The sequence below is a fragment of the Magallana gigas genome, chromosome 6, assembly GCF_963853765.1.
Source record: "Magallana gigas chromosome 6, xbMagGiga1.1, whole genome shotgun sequence".
NCBI classification, from domain to species: domain Eukaryota; kingdom Metazoa; phylum Mollusca; class Bivalvia; order Ostreida; family Ostreidae; genus Magallana; species Magallana gigas.
Genome location: NC_088858.1, coordinates 23,235,356 through 23,255,195, shown reverse-complemented (window position 1 = coordinate 23,255,195; position 19,840 = coordinate 23,235,356). Strand labels below are relative to the sequence as shown.

Sequence of the window (19,840 nt, the reverse complement as noted above, 5' to 3'; positions counted from 1 at the left end):
TGTACATTGCTTTATGTTTCATGCATTATTTTTTCATTAAATCTTGTTTAAAAAATTCCTCTCCTATCTCTAGGCGTTAAAAAGACTTACCGTGTCAATAGAAGGGGATCACTAGGTAAAAGGAACCCCAATATTTAATGTACTCTCTGTCTTTATTCTTTTAGATGGATTTTGTCAGATATCAATGTCAAACACGAAAGCCTTATTTCTGTCATTTATAAACATTATGTAAAATTTGCGACGCATATTCTAACAAAGGATGGCTCTTGACTGATATAAATAGCCGATAAATTTTCAATTTTGTTGTGATAAGTAAAAGACCTAAACATTAAACCTTTCTGCAGTAGATTGATCTTACAACATACAAAATGGACTCCTTGAAACTGTAAGAGGTTTTACTTTTTAAAATTTTTTTTCCTATAAATCAGTTGATATCAAACCATGCAGGAGTATGATGCATAAAAAAAAGATGCTGTGTATAATTATGCGAATAGAAAGGGCCGTTTTTACAGTGAAAGTATTTTTTTTTGTGTGTCGTGTGTATTCTACAATCTTGGACTTTGTCAATGCATCTGTCTTCGAATCAAGGTATGAATATGTTGTAAATAGTAAGTATACTCATATAACCTACTAATATTGGATAATAAATAACAATATTAACTGGATATATAACTCTTTATATTTCTATAATAAATTGTATGAAAACTGAAAAAAAAACAATTCAATCTTAATTATTGCTTCGAAATATCATATTTTCAATATTGCGAACTTTAGCCACCTCACCCCCCCCCCCCAAAAAAAAAAAAACACAAAAAAACAAATAACAAGTTAATTATGAAACCATAGAGAAATCGTCATATGGATATCAATTCACGTATTTCAATCATAATCCATATCTACAGATAAAGAAAAAAGAGGATCACAACACCTTAAGGACGTTTCGCTTGACATTTTAAGGAACAAGTCCCTGACCATGGGTTCTTTCGTTATGGAAGGAAGTGGGGGAGGGGACATTCCACCAACACCGGTTGTATTAGATCTACAAGCAACAGGCTTAGACCGGAAACTGCTCGGACTTCCGGCATGGGAGTACCTCATAGTTGGTCTAGTGGTGTTTTTTGCTACCTTTATCGGAGGAAGTGTAGCGATCGGCTGCAAAAAATGTAGCGGCGTGTTTGGAAGCCGTTCGGATAAAGACACAGATTACTAGTGGAATAAGACACTAACCCCCACCCCATCCATTTATGGCGTGAGAGTAGCAAAGAGAAAGAGCTATGCGTAATAGATTTTTGACACTAATGTCATTATGTATTATACACTTTGTGAATTTATATATAGACCAAAGGATGATTGGCTACAAAGTGGAATTTCATAATGCATGCAATAAAAGTGCGTTAATTTAAAAAAAAAAACCCAAATCTTATGAATATTAGTAAGTATGAATAATACAATCTGCATGAAAAGCGCCATTAAACTACTCATCTATACGCAAACACTAAGTCCTGGAACTTTAAAAAGTATTAAGCCAAAAATATATAGATATTTACTAAATATCTATATATTTTTGGCTTAATACTTTTTAAAGATTTTTAGAAGCTGATAAAATAATAACTAAATATTATTTAGTTATTATTTTATCAGCTTCTAAAAATACCGAACAAGACTAATCAGTATTACAATAGCATTTAAAACAAGAGGAAACATGACCATAATTGAAAAATCTGTTTTATGATCTCTTATGGTGATCTGTTTTAAATTAGTTTTAAATCTTCACATAAAAATACCACATCAACGCTCCTAATTAAAATGGAACAAATTAATATAGATCGACGCATGTGTATCAACTGATAGTAATTCAGAAAGGCACACATGTACGGACAACTTGAAGGTTTTACATAACAGGAAAACCGTTTGGAATGCATTAGTAATCATCCATTCATAGCTTTAATGAATTGATAAAAACCTATTAACTTACATCAACAATCGTGCTTTAACAGATAACTGTTTAGTAAAAGGGATGATGGTACCAACATTTGTAAACCTATTAGGCCATACACTATTGCTAGATGCATTTAAGACCAATAGTTGCTTTCATTTCTCTGTAAAGGTTATTAATATCATCACATTTGTTTTTAAATTAACAAATTTATGCAAAAAAACCCCACATGCAATGACAAATAAAAGTGGCATAAATGATGTACAAACAACGTTTCTTCATATACTTCAGTTACTCAGCTGAAATATTTACCATGATATGTTGTTGTGCAAAAGTTAAACAGACGTCTATAATCTATATGTCGACTATAAGCCATACTAGTATATACAGGTATTTTTGATCATCGTCAGATAAATCAACAGTCGTTGAATCCCTGCTGTCATTACAGCGAACGCATGATCCCATTTACCTATACATGTATGTATGTATGTATGTATATGTGTGTGTGTATATATATATATATATATATATATATATATATATATATATATATATATATATATATATATATATATATATTTATATATATATTATATATATTCAATAAATCCTTTTTCTTGGCACCGGGGATGAATAAACACAAAAAATAAGTCCAATGCTCAAACAACTTTTATCTATAGCGCTTTCGCCCTACCGGGCTCTTCAGTAGATTTAAAAACAAATCCACACTTTGTTTTTAAATCTACTGAAGAGCCCGGTAGGGCGAAAGCGCTATAGATAAAAGTTGTTTGAACATTGGACTTATTTTTTGTGTTTATATATATATATATATATATATATATATATATATATATATATATATATATATATATATATATATATATATATATATATATATAATGCAGCATTCGTATTATACGAAAGCGATTACATGCGAGTATCTATGGCTTGCCTACCACCCCCCTCCCCGACGAACAATTTTATTTTTTTTAATAATATATTTCTTTTTGAAAGAACAGACACAGAGAGAACAGACATTCAGTCACACACTTATACATACACACACTTATACATACACACACTTATACATACACACACTTATACATACACACACTTATACATACACACACTTATACATACACACACTTATACATACACACACTTATGAATAAACACCTAGAGGTATTATTTTGTGGTTACTTGCATACATGGGAAAAAAGTTTAAGTAACAAACAAGGAAATAGAAAAAAATAGTCATTATAAATAAGACAAATTAAGAAGATGTCAGCAGCAAAAGATACCTTTCCAACTGTCATGACTTTTCAAAAAATTGTCCTTTTTTACAAGATATCTTCCAATATTGTAACGTCGTTTTAAGTGACAAAGGAAACCAGTCAAGCATGGAATCCTATTTGACATACGACAAAAAAATATATATTGTTTCACATAAAGAATTACAAAATGAATGACTTTGTTATGAAACGACAATGAATTTGGCCGAGTATGATATATGATATATGACATATTAAATCCAATTCTTTCAGAGGTCTTCTGTATATATATAATCACTCTACAAGTTCACTCCACAGGGTATGTATTTTCTCAAAAGAAATAAAAATATGTATTATCGTTTTCACATTATTTTTTTTTTTATTACTAAATCCACACTTGTTAGTAGTTTTGATATTAATTTTTTAAGGTAGTATCTAACTGGAAGAATTTTGTGTAAAATTCTAAATGAAAGCTATTGTACAGAAGAATCTTGGTAGGTTTAAAACAAATCTTAAAAATGTCATACACAGTAAGTTCTTCAACATTATTATCAGTTTGGTCTGTTTTCCATTTGGTTACAGCAATTGGGACAACCACATTTACATTCAAATTAATTATACATTGTAAATAATGTTTGTACACTTTTCATGGAGTATAATTGTTTGGAAAAAATTGTATACAAGGATTATGTTTTTCTGTTAACAGAAGTCCTGTCAATGTAAGTCATTTTAGACACAGTATTACATTACACATATATCCTTGATATTTTATTAACATTTAAATTCATCAATACCTAATTATAAAAAATACAATTTTCATCGTAAAAATCATGTATGACCTTTACACCGTTCTTGTACCAGGCTTTTATAAAAACATGTCTATAAGCTATGTGTATTTTTGAGTTATACCACACTGGAGTATTTAACAAAGTATCTTCTTAATCTTAAAAGATAAGACATGTAAAGTTTATTTACTTATTCAATAATGCATTTTTATCAGGTATCCTGAAACTCCAACTTAAATATGTTCCGATGAAGAATGATATTAATTTATTTTATTATTCTGAAGAGAGTTTGTAAAAAATAGCTTTTAACAAAGTCAAAAAACTGTTGTTTTAAGAATCTATAGATTAAAATTCAGATTTTGAATTTCGGAACCATTTATAGATATTGAATAGCTCGCTACATTTTTTCATCAAACAGGGAACATGGACACCTGAAAAAAATTCTTGAGGTTCGATATTGTGTAAATACATTTTTACCTGAATATGTATTGGTTTTTAAACTTTTAGCAAATTCTCATCTTATATTTATTTTTACACTAAGGGATATTTTTTCTCGCCAAAGGAATCTGATCGATTTTGAAAATTAAAGTTCGTTTGATTTAATATACTTATTGGCCCGAGCCATGGTTGACAATTTTATCAGATACTCCTTTCACCCGTAAAGTTCCAGTAATACTCGAAACGAGTATGAGACTTTCATTATCCAGGACTCTCAATTTACCGGGCGTATAGGAAAGACAGAAATACAGAAATGTTTGTCAAACGGCAGTTATACCGTTTAGGATCATATGAATGCCAAAGGTTTGTGTTCAAATTTATATATTGGTTATGACCTAATTAAAATTTTCAATGTAGCCAAAAAGAAAAAATTATCAACCACTAAGTATATAATATGACAATGTCAATGAGCAAGAGGAACTTTAAATCATCGACTTTAGGAAAATATAGATCAATATATTATTTTTTGATAAATTAAAATAGTAAAATGACAGTAAAAATGTAAAATACAAGTAATATACAATTAATTTCTATAATTATACATATAGCTAATCAATACAGAATATGACAATAGCAAGTGAAGTCTTAGAGAACTAAGAGTGAAAAATAACACAATTTAAGTACTTTTGAAATGGAAGGAAAAAGTTCCATCATCTTCCCAACAAGCTGAATACCTCATAAAATTGTGAATAAGTTAACATAATAAGAGAAATTATGTAATCATAAACAAACAATTGCAATTAATTTGATTATATAATAGCAGTCGTAATGGATGGATATAATTTCAAATAGAATCTGAGGTTTGTTTTCAACAAAATAAACAGAGTCGAAATTCAACATGTATTTACCAATTGATATCAAATGTATCCATTTTTAATTTGACTGATTAACAGCAATCAGTACTTCGCTAGAATAAATAAATAACTGACGAACGATATTAATTCTGTTGAATAATAAACTGATTAGAAAATTATTCTTTCTGTCCCTCTATTTTGTCAGGTCGAAAAATGTTGATCAAAACTAAAATCAAAATAGGAGATTTTGCATTCCAAATGACATGGATAAAACTATCCGGATGATAACTTTTCATAAAAGTAAGCACAAGTGTACCAGAAAATTAATTTAAAAAGTAAAAGGTATACGTGGCGTACTTTTAGTGAATTACATTAATAAGGTCTGATTATTTGCTTCATTACTTTAAAAGATAATACTTTTACATAAATTACGTTGTATAAGTATGTTTTCAATGCTGGGTTTTCCCGCACTCAAAAATCTTACTCCAAAAACGCCACATGTACCTTTAAAAAAATCAGATTTACCCATCTTAAATCTTCATAAGATTTCTGTTTTGTTCGTGTTCTCTCATCTTTTTCTTGTCTTCGCAATTCAAAGGATTTTGATCCCCTCTGTTCCCCGTAAACATAAATGGGAGGTGAGTTGACCGAAAACCGTATCTCTATGAGATAAATGTAGATCCTGCTTATTTTTAGAAATGATTGTTTGTGGTGTTTTTTTGGAGTCGAAAAATTTTGGCGATACATCAATGTTTTTAGATAAAGCTAAATTAGGCTATGTTTGGTTAAAGTAAACATTTTTTGCATCAAAACGAATGGCTTACCAAAACCGACCTTGTCTTGAGTAGATGATCTTTAAGATTTAAAAACCTGTGCTGTTTGCGCTGTTTCAAAACAAAATTGTCAATTGTTGATTAATCTTGTCTATGAAGATTTTCACAGAGAGTCCATATATTGCGTTATGAATGCAAGACATTATCTCTCTTTTATTTGATTTTTACAAATCGATATCATTTGTTATCGACTGTTTTGAAAGGATGCATTATTTGTAAGATTTTTTTATATCTTAGTATTGCCTTTGCATAAAAAGTGTTTGCAAAAATAAATCATTTCAAGCCTGTCTATTTTTTAAAGATTGTGTCATACAGTTGATTTATTAAAAATCAAAATTCAGAGGCCAAATTCATTTAACCCAATAGAGGTGGATATATTATAAAGTTTGGTTATGAAACAGGCAGCATGAACTGTTTTAAATGGTAAGTGTTTTTCTAAATGAAAATCTTTTCTCATTGAAAAATTGAAATGAAATCAGTTTAATAATAAAATGAACAGATATTTCGTAATCATCATACCGGTATTGATGTATAATTTTACTTTTGATTATCGCAGTTTTTGTTTCACAATTTCCTGGTACATTATTGGTTATTATCCATGCCACTTTGTGGAACTGATATAGCTTTTGAGATTGTTGTTGAAATAAAACAAATTCTTATTGATGTTTTATCGAGCAGAATAATGTTTTATTTAAAAAAAAGGATGATACTTAATTTTTATAAAATGAATAGACTTCATTAAAGAAAAATAAGGAATAAAATTAAGATGAAATAAGAATCAATCAGATTGTTAATTATTGTTTTTACTTGTCTTTGCAAGCGGAGTTTAACGTTTTAGTTGTTTGGTTCATTGTTTCCCTTTTATACCGTTATATACATGTACAATCGACAATAAAAAACATAGTCACCATACTTCTCTTGCAAAGCTGTTTTCTATAATAGATATATACATGTATAAAGGTCTAATTTATCTTTAGGAAAATTTTGATTTTTGGGGTAATATGTCTGCAATACACCTGGGCCCTATCAATACAGCGATCGCTGAATAAAGGTAAGAGATGATTACAAAAATTCTCAAGAATAAAATTAACAGAACGGTAATTGAAAAGAAAATAGCATCTGATAGGATTTGAATATATTTTATTGTATGATGGTTTAAACAAATGGATTAGGCAAATGATGATTCTAAAACATCGACTTATTTGTAAAATATTTCCTTATTTCAACTGCGGTAAACAGACAACAGCAAATTTAATGATGTCTATATCAATATGTAGATCACCTTAAAAAAGAACAAATGCAGCAGATAGAAGACATTTTCCCTGCTTTAATTGAAAATGAAGAAGAGTGGGGACCTTTCGAGATGGGAAAAGGACAAGGAGTAGGTTTTGGACACACGCCAATTTCATTAGATGTAGAGGAAACAGGCTTAGACCGGAAACTGCTCGGACTTCCGGGATGGGAGTACCTCACCGTTGGTATGGTGGTAGTAGTTGCTGCCGTTATTGGAGGAAGTGTAGCGATCGTCTGCAAAAAGTGCGGCGGTTTGTTTGGAAGACGTTCGGAAAAAGGCTCAGCAGTTAACTTGGATGAAGTTTAAACTATTTTTCGAAATATGGTCAAATTGTTCACAATGTCGCTAGTTGTGGAGATACATTTAAAAGTAAAAAAAGAATTATACAATAAACCTTTCATGAAATCTGACTTTAAGTGTGTTTTGATTTAAGAATATCTCCATACTGAGTTTCAAAGAGGCAACTGTTTTATTTATATAATTATTAAATTCTACTGAATATCAATCGTTTTGTAGAGAGTACCTTCTCATCAATCGGTTTATCGGTTTCCTTAGTTTACGCACTTCTGCTCTGATAAAAATTACCAAGGCAAAGGAAGTGTTCATATATATATATATATATATATATATATATATATATATATATATATATATATATATATATATATATATATATACACTTTTCATTTATCTGAAATCAAAATTAGAGACCACATCACTTACTCTATAAAAGTAGATGCATAACAAGTAATAGCTTTCCAAAAAGCTTGCCTGACTAAACAAAATTATTCAATGGAAGCATACATGTATCAATAAGGCTATCTTATTAGAAATGAATTTTAATTTTCGCTGCTGATCATAAATTTATAATCGGAACGTGTAAATTTAAGAAGAAATGTCCGCCTTTTATTCGATCTAGAACATGTACATATATATCACTTGAAATTCATTTATTTATTTAATTCATTTTTTTTAGGAATGTACACATATTATATAAGTGCATGTAAGCTTGAAATCTGGAGAGTAAATAGTCGGGGTTTCTTTTTAATTGTACATGTATTTGTTATATGAAGATGCAAAATCAACTGAAAGGCATTTTTAAAAATTTCCAACCATATGAAATATGAAAGTGTATACAAACACGTATTGTTTTTGAATGTGTGTGGGCAGCTTCATCAAAATCATCTTGACAAGCAAATAAAAAAGGGTGAAAGAAAAAAACCCTAACTATAACTTCAATTAAATTAGAATTCCTTATTTGCAGTTTCATTTAGTGCATGCTCCTACAAAAGTGGAGGGGGGGGGGGGGGGCAAATCCATGATATTTCCATTTATCATATAGAGCTAAGAAAAGTGCCAGCTGCCAAAAAAGTGGGGAGGGGAAAGCATCCCCACTCACCCCAACCCCCGATGATACGTGCCTGTGATGTAAACACATGATGTGCTCTGGGGTATTCGAATGATCACTACAGACTCATCAACTAATCGGTGCGCAAAACTATGAATAAGACATTGTGGCGCGAAATCCTGGGTTCACGCAACGAATGAACTCATCCATTGGGATAGGGTTAGATGAATTTTTTGACATTTCTATTGTAACAGCTACATACATGTATATTATACTTTGGATCTAATGTTTAAGAAGAAATCTAACGAATTAAGAAACACACTTGATTAGTAATTGTTAATTGTAGTAATGTACATTTAGTAAGACACGCGATTATGGTCCCTTTTCAAGGTTAATGAAATCGCCCAACTGAACGAAAATCGGGTCACACCCCGCTTCGGCGATTTAGTTCCTCCAGTAATCATTCCAGCTGTATAAATATATATTTGTTTTAATCCAAACTGATGACTCTCTTTGATAATCCAACACCAATCATTACTTACATTGTACCGTAACAGAAAATATGTTACAACTTGTTGCGATGACCCCCTCCCCCCTTTTTGCCGTTTTTGCCGTAGTGGAATGCTGATCTATTTTTAAATCAGGATTACACCCGTGCACTGCATGGTGAACGTCCCATTTACTTGAAAACTCTTGCTCGCTGATGTTATTACATGCCATATAACATTTTCATCAATTGTGAATGTAAATGCTGACCTCTTAAACATGCATCGGTTAATCTTTTTTGTGAAATATCATGATATTGCTTGTCCCATTGTCTGCACTGTTTCGGAGATTGCAACTTTTAAACCTTAGATATGCCTGACGTCATGCATAATAAAATTTGATTATCAACGGACAACATGAAAATATTGTACATTGTAAGTTTTTTCTCAATGATAGGTTTTCTACCTTAAAGTTAAAATGAATTTTAAGCAATGATTGTATGGATAAAACATATTTGTAGTTCGTTATATTGAAGAAAAATTTTAGTTTTGATATTCAATTTCATCAGACGTCTTTAGCAAAGCTGCATGGTTTTATTCAAAACATGTTTTGTTTAATTTCTCTAAGACTTCTTTGGTGGGTTTATTTGTGCAATATGTTTTCCATGTTCTTGGAATCTTTCAATACATCGTTCGCTAAATAGCGATACTTACAACAATTACTAGTGTATGTTCTCTTTCGCTTCGCTCTGCCGAACATAAATCATTTCCTGTTCTAATAAAAAAAAAAAGACAAAACAGAAATGGTGAGACATAGTTTGCCACTTATAATTGCCAAGCCTGAACAATCAAATTTAAGACATTAAGACAGTTTTCCCCGCACTCATGCTCATTGGGGTTATAAATGGCTGATTACAATAATATTTATCAGACATGTAGCAAAGTCAAAGTTGAGACAAATAACCAAAGATATAACATGTTTTATGGGACAGGAGTTTGTGAAACGTCTGATTCTAAGGTTCATGATGTATATTTTTACTCCAACTCATGTCATAAATTTCACTCCAAAAACGCCATATACTAGTATATACCTGTAAATTTAATTTAGGAGCAGAACCAATTGACTATGGACTGTTTCAAATTGTAAATGTGTTGGATAACTGTGCTCATTTGAATTTTTATTACAGATACAAGCGCTTGTGCTTGTATATTTATTTTCAATTGTCGAACAGAGATCGGCATTAAGATGACCTTCTTTCATTTCTACCGTTACATAACAAAATAGATAGATCGATACGTCCAATATCTGTATCACAAAAGGTTTTTTTGTTGTTGTTTTTTTTTTTTTTTATTAAAGAACCTGATATCTCTTAATTAAGGACAAAACTGATTAGTAATACATGTATAAACGGGATGTTTGAAAATTATTTCTTTATCGTCTGCTAATCAAACTTTCGTCCGTAGTTTCTCATTCAAAATCTACACAACAAATCTTGAGTCAATTAACCAACAAGACGAAATGATAACGAAAATAAAGTCTGGAAAAAACGAAGTTGGGACACGTTCATTTGTACGGATTCAATATATATTTCAATGAAAAGTGCACATCAATAAATGAACAAACACAAAATATTAGATTGTTTCAAATCGTTGAAATTAGAGCAAGTCATAGAAAATCTCTTTGATTCTCTAAAAGATGCTGATATCTATGTTGTTGACTTTAATTAAGAATTGCAATAAAATAGACAGCACTCGAAAAATAGATCATAACAAACACTATATTTATTAAAGTATCATTGTATAAAAAGAACATCGCTTACTGAATATAGATAAACTTCCATTGTACATATGGTTGAACTGAGTCGCTGCATGCAATATTGATCGAATCTTGTGTAAAACGTTGTGAGGAATTATTTTTCAAATTCAAGGAATACTTTTTTTAAAGTTATGGTCATTCTGCACGATAACTAAATCTACAAGGGTGATTAATTATTTAAAAAAAAACACATCTCAGTTGGGAACAATATAAAAACATGCCATGACTCCAATATTCATTATCAATTTCAATAAAGGTGAAAGGCCGTATGTTTGGCCTTCATAAAAAGCATTATAAAATTGCATTAAAGAATATTCATGAATCATTTGTTTCCACATTGATGTTGAACATATGCAAAAGAATATATCTTTATCTGAACAAGTTCGAAACCGCTAAACTGCTTAGCGCAATATTCGGTTAAAATGAAATAATCCGCTTGTCTAGAGAAGTAGATGACAAAAAATGGCACATATAAAAAGGGGAAGAGCAAAGGGCCTATGATGATTGTATCTAAATAGTTCGTAAATCGCATGGAAAAGGTTTCAACGGCGTTTAACAATGCGCCAACCATAGGAATTAAAAAGTACATGAAATCTTCTTATGATTTAATTTCAACCGAACATAACACAAAGCATTATTCACTGAAAGGTTTCTAGTAGTCATTGAAGTCTTGTAGCCAGCATCTTCTAGATCAAGGTAAATGGAGGAAAGGAAATCTCAGTTATGGTTAAACGTTGACATTGGTATTAAAATCATAGTACTCTGCTCTTTTACTAAAGGCACTTTGAATCAAAACATCAGCCGAATAGTAAGCGATTACCAGTTTTGAATTGTATATGGTTTCCAGAACCGACGGATATCAAAGAAATAGTGGACGTTCGGACTAATATAAATATAAACGAGAGACGGGCCAACTTTCTTTAGATTTAATAATGTATAAATATACATCAAGTGATGGAAGTGTGTTAAAATTCCTAAAACTTTGGAACAGTGACTGTAAAGTGATTATTGCAAATGTAGCTGTCAAAATAGCAGTGGTGTTCTCTCTGCAGGGTTTGAATGCTAAGTGAAAATTTACAAGCGAAATAAAACAAAATAAAGTTTAAAAGGGGTTTTCATAAATTAAAAAAACAGGGGATTTATATACGGAAGCCCTGGGAGGACATTGACCTACTTCTTAATTAGTGTCAATACTTACTTATTTCTCATCACTAATTATTACTACTGATCTTAATATGTATCTTTTAGGTCATCTTGGTATTGATTAACAATGACCTGAATGCATAATGGTAGGAAAACACATATATAATTTATAATTGTGAACACAAAATACTAAAAACGGAATTATGTTATAAAACAATTATTTAATGCCCGAAAAGTCAATAGACCCGAGTTTTTTTTCAGAGGTGCAGGGAACAGCTCAGTATGATCTATTGCCCTCGACCGTTGGCATCGGGCAATAGATCATACTGAGCTGTCTATTGACTGCTCAAGATTTAAATAATTGTATATTATAAATTTATTGTTGATAAAGGGCCTTCTTGCAAAATAAAGGAAAGAGTCACTATTCTTGTTTAATAATGATTGCATGTAAAATTTTAACTTTTTTTAAAAGAAGACTTATGGTAGTTGTAAAATTGTAAAAAATTGAGAAATCTTTAATTGTTATATATTAGCTAAACTAGATTTTTACCCGTGCGTGCATGCACGGGTTGACATTGCATATGATATCGGGCATTTACAAAATATATACATCGAAACACCGTATATTGTTGACATTTGCATAACGACACTTCAAGCCTACAATAATGCTATTAATTTCACTACACTCTGTTCAGTTGGAATAATCTAACTGTGTCTCTGGAAATGCCTTTATCACAGTCAAAATGCCTCCATCGTCGGAACCCACGGGTTCATCGTCGGAACCTGTGGGTTCCGACGATGAAATGTCTCCCATATACCCGTAATGTAGCAGAAAATTGCTGAATCGCTCCAAAACGATTTTGGAGAAAATTAAGTTGCATTGAATATAACTGTCAAATTGTTCACAAAAACCATTTTAAGCTGTAAATACCTTTCCTCGAAAAGTTTAAATCTATAATTGCAGAATCCAACATATTTCAACAACGTTTTTTACACATCTTGTTGACATTCAAAACTCTCGGGATTTTTTCTAGTAAATGCACTGTCTTAAAGTTATCTCCCGTATTTTCTTTGATGAACATAAAAAAATTTCCAATGAAAATTAACACACATTTGTTTTATCCTTTCCAAGTTTATCCATGCAAATATGATATTGTGGAAACATAAAATAAAGAGCCTCTAATGATTTAGCGTGAATGTAACGCGCATGCGCAAGATTATAAAATCCAAAAAATTCAGATGATTGCCGGAATTTTTTGAGGAATTTTCGTTGATTATTAATTAAAGAAGCCTGATTGAGAAAAAATAAAAACAAATTGGTAATCTTCAAGTACCAATGATGTTTAAAACATATAAAACAAAAGACAGTACTCTTCCAATTTATCGGTATTAATGCTAAAAAATTCGAGTCTATTATTTTAATATAGTAGTTTAGATAAATCTAATTCGTTTGCTTTATATCACATGTTATCTAGGCATATTTCTATTCACTTTTTTCTCCTATTGAATTTTATTGATTGGTCTGAGTGATATTTACCACATTTCTCTAAAAATAATCATTCCATATTTAAATATTGTGCGATTTGGGCTTGAACTAGATATTTTCTATAAAGATACCGAGTACAAGATTTAGGTTGAATGTTATCAGCCTTTTCATCTGGCTAATCACTAAATATATTGGCCTTTAAGAAATTTACAACGATCGAGCACGAAGTTGATATGATATGTCAATAGGTTGACCTTATGAAACGTGAAATTATATTTGTTGAAGATCATACAAAAATTCTTAAATTAATAGATAAGAATACATCCATGCACTTACTGAAAAGCAGCGTTTGAGATAAAGACTACACTTTTAAGGAAGTCTTAAAGGGGCATGGTCACGATTTTGGTCAAAAATTATTTTTCTGATTTTAATGTTTACAATGCTTCAGTGAGACATTCTTAAAAGGCAACCGAAATTTAAGTGTCATTTGTTGAGTTATAAGCGAGTTACAGAGCTTACAATTCTTTGCTATGTAAACAAAGCTTTTGTTTACATTTTGAATGTTGAAGTGAAAGTGAAAATTTCAATTCTAGACCTAAAATGAATGTGTTGAACGTTAGGAACTGTTTCTCTATGCTTAAAATGAATAAGAAGATAAAAAAAATCAGCTTGAAAAAGGCTTTTATTGGTATATTGAACCTATGTAAACAAAAACAGGGCACGAGCCTTGATGACACAGATTTGTGAGCTCTGTATCTTGCTTTAAACTTTAAGACTGACTCTCACATTTCATTTGATCATTAGAAATGCATTTCTAAAGCACTGCAAACAATAAAAACAGAAAAATAGAATTTGACCAAAATCGTGACCATGCCCCTTTAAAAGTTGGATTTACCACAAAGATTTGATTAGAATAGCAAAAACGTTAATTTTACTTATTAATAAACACATTAATATTAATGTTAACTAAGTGAATATAGCAGATATACAACCATTACAATGGGTCATAAACTACTAATAGATGCATGTACGGAGAGGTGTGAATAGATCGAATAATTTGATGTACATCATCATAAAATATTCTTAATGCATGCATTTATATTTGTCCTTCTGTTTCGATTAGGAATGCTTTATCAATAAAATCTCTGAAGATTTAAATGTATTTGATTTGTTCAGAAATTGATCTGACAAAGTCACCAAGATCAATATTTCTTAAGTTGAATTATAGTTTTGTAAATATAAATCTAAATTTTGGAAGCCGAACTTAAATTTATTTTATTAAAGTGGAATTTACCACTGTTAGTTTGGACAAGGAAAAATATGGTCTGTCTTAAATGGTAAGTGTTTTGTCATAATTTTTTATACACTTTGATTCTCAGTTATTTTTCATGATTACAATAACTGTATGGTTATATAGAATTTATGATGTCAAAACTATTATATAGGAAATTAATATATGTACATTTAATGTGTGTCACTTTTCAATGCGCGTGCTTTTGTTTATTTTTGTGAAAATGAAAGTATTTAAACCCCTTTTTGATACCATTTATATCATGAACAAAAAAAGTTAATTTTTCATTTTTGAAAAATAACAATCGATTGATACTAGCAACCAAAAGCCATGTTTTTGTTCAAATAGTTATATAATAATGATTAAGAGGGAGACGGGTCATTGGGCTTTGTTCATGAATTTCTTTCTTTACTTATATTATTTTTTTTATCCACATACAGGTTTTTCTTGATTGTTTGTGTGATATGCCTACCATATTCCTGGGCCCTACCAAATCAAAGGTTTTTAAATCAAGGTAATTTAAATTAATACAAATACACAAATTTTAAAGATAATATCACTCTTTGGGGGGGGGGGGGGGGAGTAAGGGTGTAAAAACGATGATTTTTAAAAGAAGATCTAGAAATGGACGATAAAAGCGTGAAACATTTTTTTTAAAATCTTTTTTTGGTTGATTAAGGATAACATTATCTGAATAAGTGAAAAGAAAACACCAAGCTTACGTAAATGTTGTTTATATATACATATGTGTATGCAGATAAACAAAATCTTCATCGGCAAGTTGAGCCGCTTCCAATTGAGATTGAAAATGAAGAAGAGTTGGGTCCTTTCGAGATGGAAGGAGTCTCCATTTCGACTACCCCACGTACGCCGATTATCTTTGATATCGAGGAAAATGGCTTAGACCGGAAACTTCTTGGACTTCCGGGATGGGAATACCTCACCGTTAGTCTAGTGGTGGTAGTTGCTACCGTTATTGGAGGAAGTGTAGCGATCGTCTGCAAAAAATGTGGCGGTTTCTTTGGAAAAGGTTCCGAGAAAGACAGTGATTGAATACGTTGATTTGTATTGATGCAATAGATATTTTAGTAATAAGAGCGCATCAATAGATAAACAAACACAAAAGATAATCTTGTTTCAAATTGTTAAAATTAGAGCTTGTCAGAGAAACTCTCACATTCTCTAAAAGATACTGATATCTGTATTTTACAATAAAATTATCAATATCAATTTAAGAATTGCAATGATATAGACATCACTCGGAATATGAATATTATTTATCAATACATTTATCATAATAGCATTATTTAAAAAGAATATGGCTTACTTCATACAACTAGAGTATTTTTCAATTTTTATATAGTTCAACTGAGTCGATGCATGTACTAATGATCAAATCCTTTACAAAACATTGTGAAGATTTATCTAAGGATTAAGATGCAAATTCAACATTATTTTTGTAGTTTTCTGTTCATATTTGAACGATTACCAAATCTACTATATGATTTTTTACAAAAACTACATCTCAATTTTGGGAATACCTTAGAAATATTCGAATACATAAGGGTGAAAGATCGTATGTTTTGCCTTCATATAAAAACGTAGTAAAGTTGCATTCTTAAAAGAAGCTTTATGAGTCATGTTTTCACATAGATATTGAACATGCAAAAACCTTTATCGGTTCCTTATAATCTGGAATATCAATAAAAGGCATATATCAAGCAACAAAACGACTAGTAGCAACGTGCATATACAATAATGTCTTTCTTAAATTCCAGTTGGAAACTAACTCAACCAAAAGATATTACATTATTTTCAGGCAGACTTTAAAAATATTAATAATGATCAATAAATTGAAATTGTGGGATCCATACTTTTTTTTTTACACTAAATACCAATTTTTCATTTACTATGTAACTTCCCGACTTAGAAATAAATTAGCTATTGGATCTTCATAACACCTTTCTTCTGTTAAAATTTTATTTATACATTTCTTTTCCTATTATCAATATTTCAAATAACCTTACAACTTTACTGTAACCTTTATCTTTTCATTAACGACTTTCGGTTCTTGGGAAGATTTTTGAAACAGTTCATTAATAGTATCATTTGTACTTATGTCCCAATTGCGTTGAAAACATGCGCCTTTGTTTTATCTGAACAAGTCCGAAAGTGCTAGTCCGAAGAATGCTTACATGTTAGCTAAGTGCGATGTTCGGTTGAAAAGAAATCGTCAGTAGAAAAAAGGCAAATTTGGTACCGTCTAAAAATAACATATATCTAGATACTTTAGTAACTAGTTTCAACGGTGTTTAACACCGCGCCAATTGAACCTCTCATAGAAATTGAATTTGATAAAACAAAAAATTTAAAATCCTTTAATCCTTTAAAAAACTTTAACACCCCCCCCCCCCCCAATGTGGCCTCACCCTACCCCAAGGGATCATGTTTTCACAACTTTGAATCTACACTACCTGAGGATACTTCAACACAAGTTTAAGCTTTCCTGGCTGTTTACTTTCTGAGAAGAAGATTTTTAAAGATTTACTCTATATATTCCTATGTACAACTTCGACCCCCCATTGTGCCTCACCCTACCCCCAGGGATCATGAATTTCACAACTTTGAATCTACACTGCCTGAGGATGCTTCCACACGACTTTCAGCTTTCCTGGCTGATTAGTTTCTGAGAAGAAGATTTTCAAAGATTTACTCTATATATTCCTATGTAAAACTTTGACCCCCCATTGTGGCCCAACCCTACCCCTGGGGGTCATGATTTTCACAACTTTGAATCTACACTGCCTGAGGATGCTTCCACACAAGTTTCAGCTTTCCTGGCTGATTAGTTTCTGAGAAGAAGAATTTTAAAGATTTACTCTGTATATTCCTATGTAAAACTTCGACCCTCCATTGTGCCCCACCCTACACCCAGGGATCATGATTTTCACAACTTTGAATCTGCACTACCTGAGGATGCTTCCACATAAGTTTCAGCTTTCCTGGCTGATTAGTTTTTGAGAAGAAGATTTTTAAAGATTTACTCTATATATTCCTTTGTAAAACTTCGACCACCCCATTGTGGGCCCACCCTACCCCTGGGGGTCATGATTTTCACAACTTTGAATCTACACTACCTGAGGATGCTTCCACACAAGTTTCAGCTTTCCTGGCTGATAAGTTTCTGAGAAGAAGATTTTCAAAGATTTACTTTATATTTCTATGTAAAACTTTCACACCCCCCCCCCCCCCCCAATGTGGCCTCACCCTACCCCCAGGGATCATGATTTTCACAACTTTGAATCTACACTGCCTGAGGATGCTTCCACACAAGTTTCAGCTTTCCTGGCTGATTAGTTTCTGAGAAGAAGAATTTTAAAGATTCACTCTGTATATTCCTATGTAAAACTTCGACCCTCCATTGTGCCCCACCCTACCCCCAGGGGTCATGATTTTCACAACTTTGAATCTGCACTACCTGAGGATGCTTCCACACAAGTTTCAGCTTCCTGGCTGTTTAGTTTCTGAGAAGAAGATTTTTTAAAGATTTACTCTATATATTCCTATGTACCACGTCGACCCCCCATTGTGCCCCACCCTACCCCCAGGGATCATGAATTTCACAACTTTGAATCTACACTGCCTGAGGATGCTTCCACACGACTTTCAGCTTTCCTGGCTGATTAGTTTCTGAGAAGAAGATTTTCAAAGATTTACTCTATATATTCCTATGTAAAACTTCGACCCCCCATTGTGGCCCCACCCTACGCCTGGGGGTCATGATTTTCACAACTTTGAATCTACACTACCTGAGGATGCTTCCACACAAGTTTCAGCTTTCCTGGCTGATTAGTTTCTGAGAAGAAGAATTTTAAAGATTTACTCTGTATATTCCTATGTAAAACTTCGACCCTCCATTGTGCCCCACCCTACACCCAGGGATCATGATTTTCACAACTTTGAATCTGCACTACCTGAGGATGCTTCCACATAAGTTTCAGCTTTCCTGGCTGATTAGTTTTTGAGAAGAAGATTTTCAAAGATTTACAAATGTACTCTATATATTCCTTTGTAAATCTTTAACACCCCCCCCCCCCCCCAATGTGGCCTCACCCTACCCCTGGGGGTCATGATTTTCACAACTTTGAATCTACACTACCTGAGGATGCTTCCACACAAGTTTCAGCTTCCTGGCTGTTTAGTTTCTGAGAAGAAGATTTTTAAAGATTTACTCTATATATTCCTATGTACCACGTCGACCCCCATTGTGCCCCACCTTACCCACAGGGATCATGAATTTCACAACTTTGAATCTACACTGCCTGAGGATGCTTCCACACGAGTTTCAGCTTTCCTGGCTGATTAGTTTCTGAGAAGAAGATTTTCAAAAATTTACTCTATATATTCCTATGTAAAACTTCGACCCCCCATTGTGGCCCCACCCTACCCCTGGGGGTCATGATTTTCACAACTTTGAATCTACACTACCTGAGGATGCTTCCACACAAGTTTCAGCTTTCCTGGCTGATTAGTTTCTGAGAAGAAGATTTTTAAAGATTTACTCTATATATTCCTTTGTAAAACTTCGACCCCCCATTGTGGCCCCAGCCTACATCCAGGGGTAATGAATTTCACAACTTTGAATCTACACTACCTGAGGATGCTTCCACACAAGTTTCAGCTTTCCTGGCTGATTATTTTCTGAGAAGAAGAATTTTAAAGATTTACTCTATATATTCCTATGTAAAACTTCGACCCCCCCCCCCCCATTGTGCCCCGCCCTACCCCTGGGGGTCATGAGTTTCACAACTTTGAATCTACACTACCTGAGGATGCTTCCACACGAGTTTCAGCTTTCCT

The 19,840-nt window shown here is 32.0% G+C and overlaps 2 long non-coding RNA genes across 3 annotated transcripts; both read left to right on the top strand.

The window, feature by feature from the left end:
• Nucleotides 1–4,631: 4,631 nt before the first annotated feature.
• LOC105330103 (uncharacterized) lies at nucleotides 4,632–7,851 on the top strand. Of its 2 annotated transcripts, none has more exons than XR_010714673.1 (3): nucleotides 4,632–4,793; nucleotides 7,095–7,168; nucleotides 7,395–7,851. It is a non-coding gene; the product is annotated as an uncharacterized lncRNA (long non-coding RNA). The 2 variants fall into 2 exon arrangements; XR_010714672.1 differs by lacking the exon at nucleotides 4,632–4,793 and adding an exon at nucleotides 6,389–6,540 and having other exon boundaries at nucleotides 7,395–7,850.
• Nucleotides 7,852–14,889: 7,038 nt separating this feature from the next.
• On the top strand, nucleotides 14,890–16,715 carry LOC105330095 (uncharacterized). Its single transcript, XR_010715154.1, has 3 exons — nucleotides 14,890–15,026; nucleotides 15,421–15,494; nucleotides 15,738–16,715. It is a non-coding gene; the product is annotated as an uncharacterized lncRNA (long non-coding RNA).
• The last annotated feature ends 3,125 nt before the right edge of the window (nucleotides 16,716–19,840 follow it).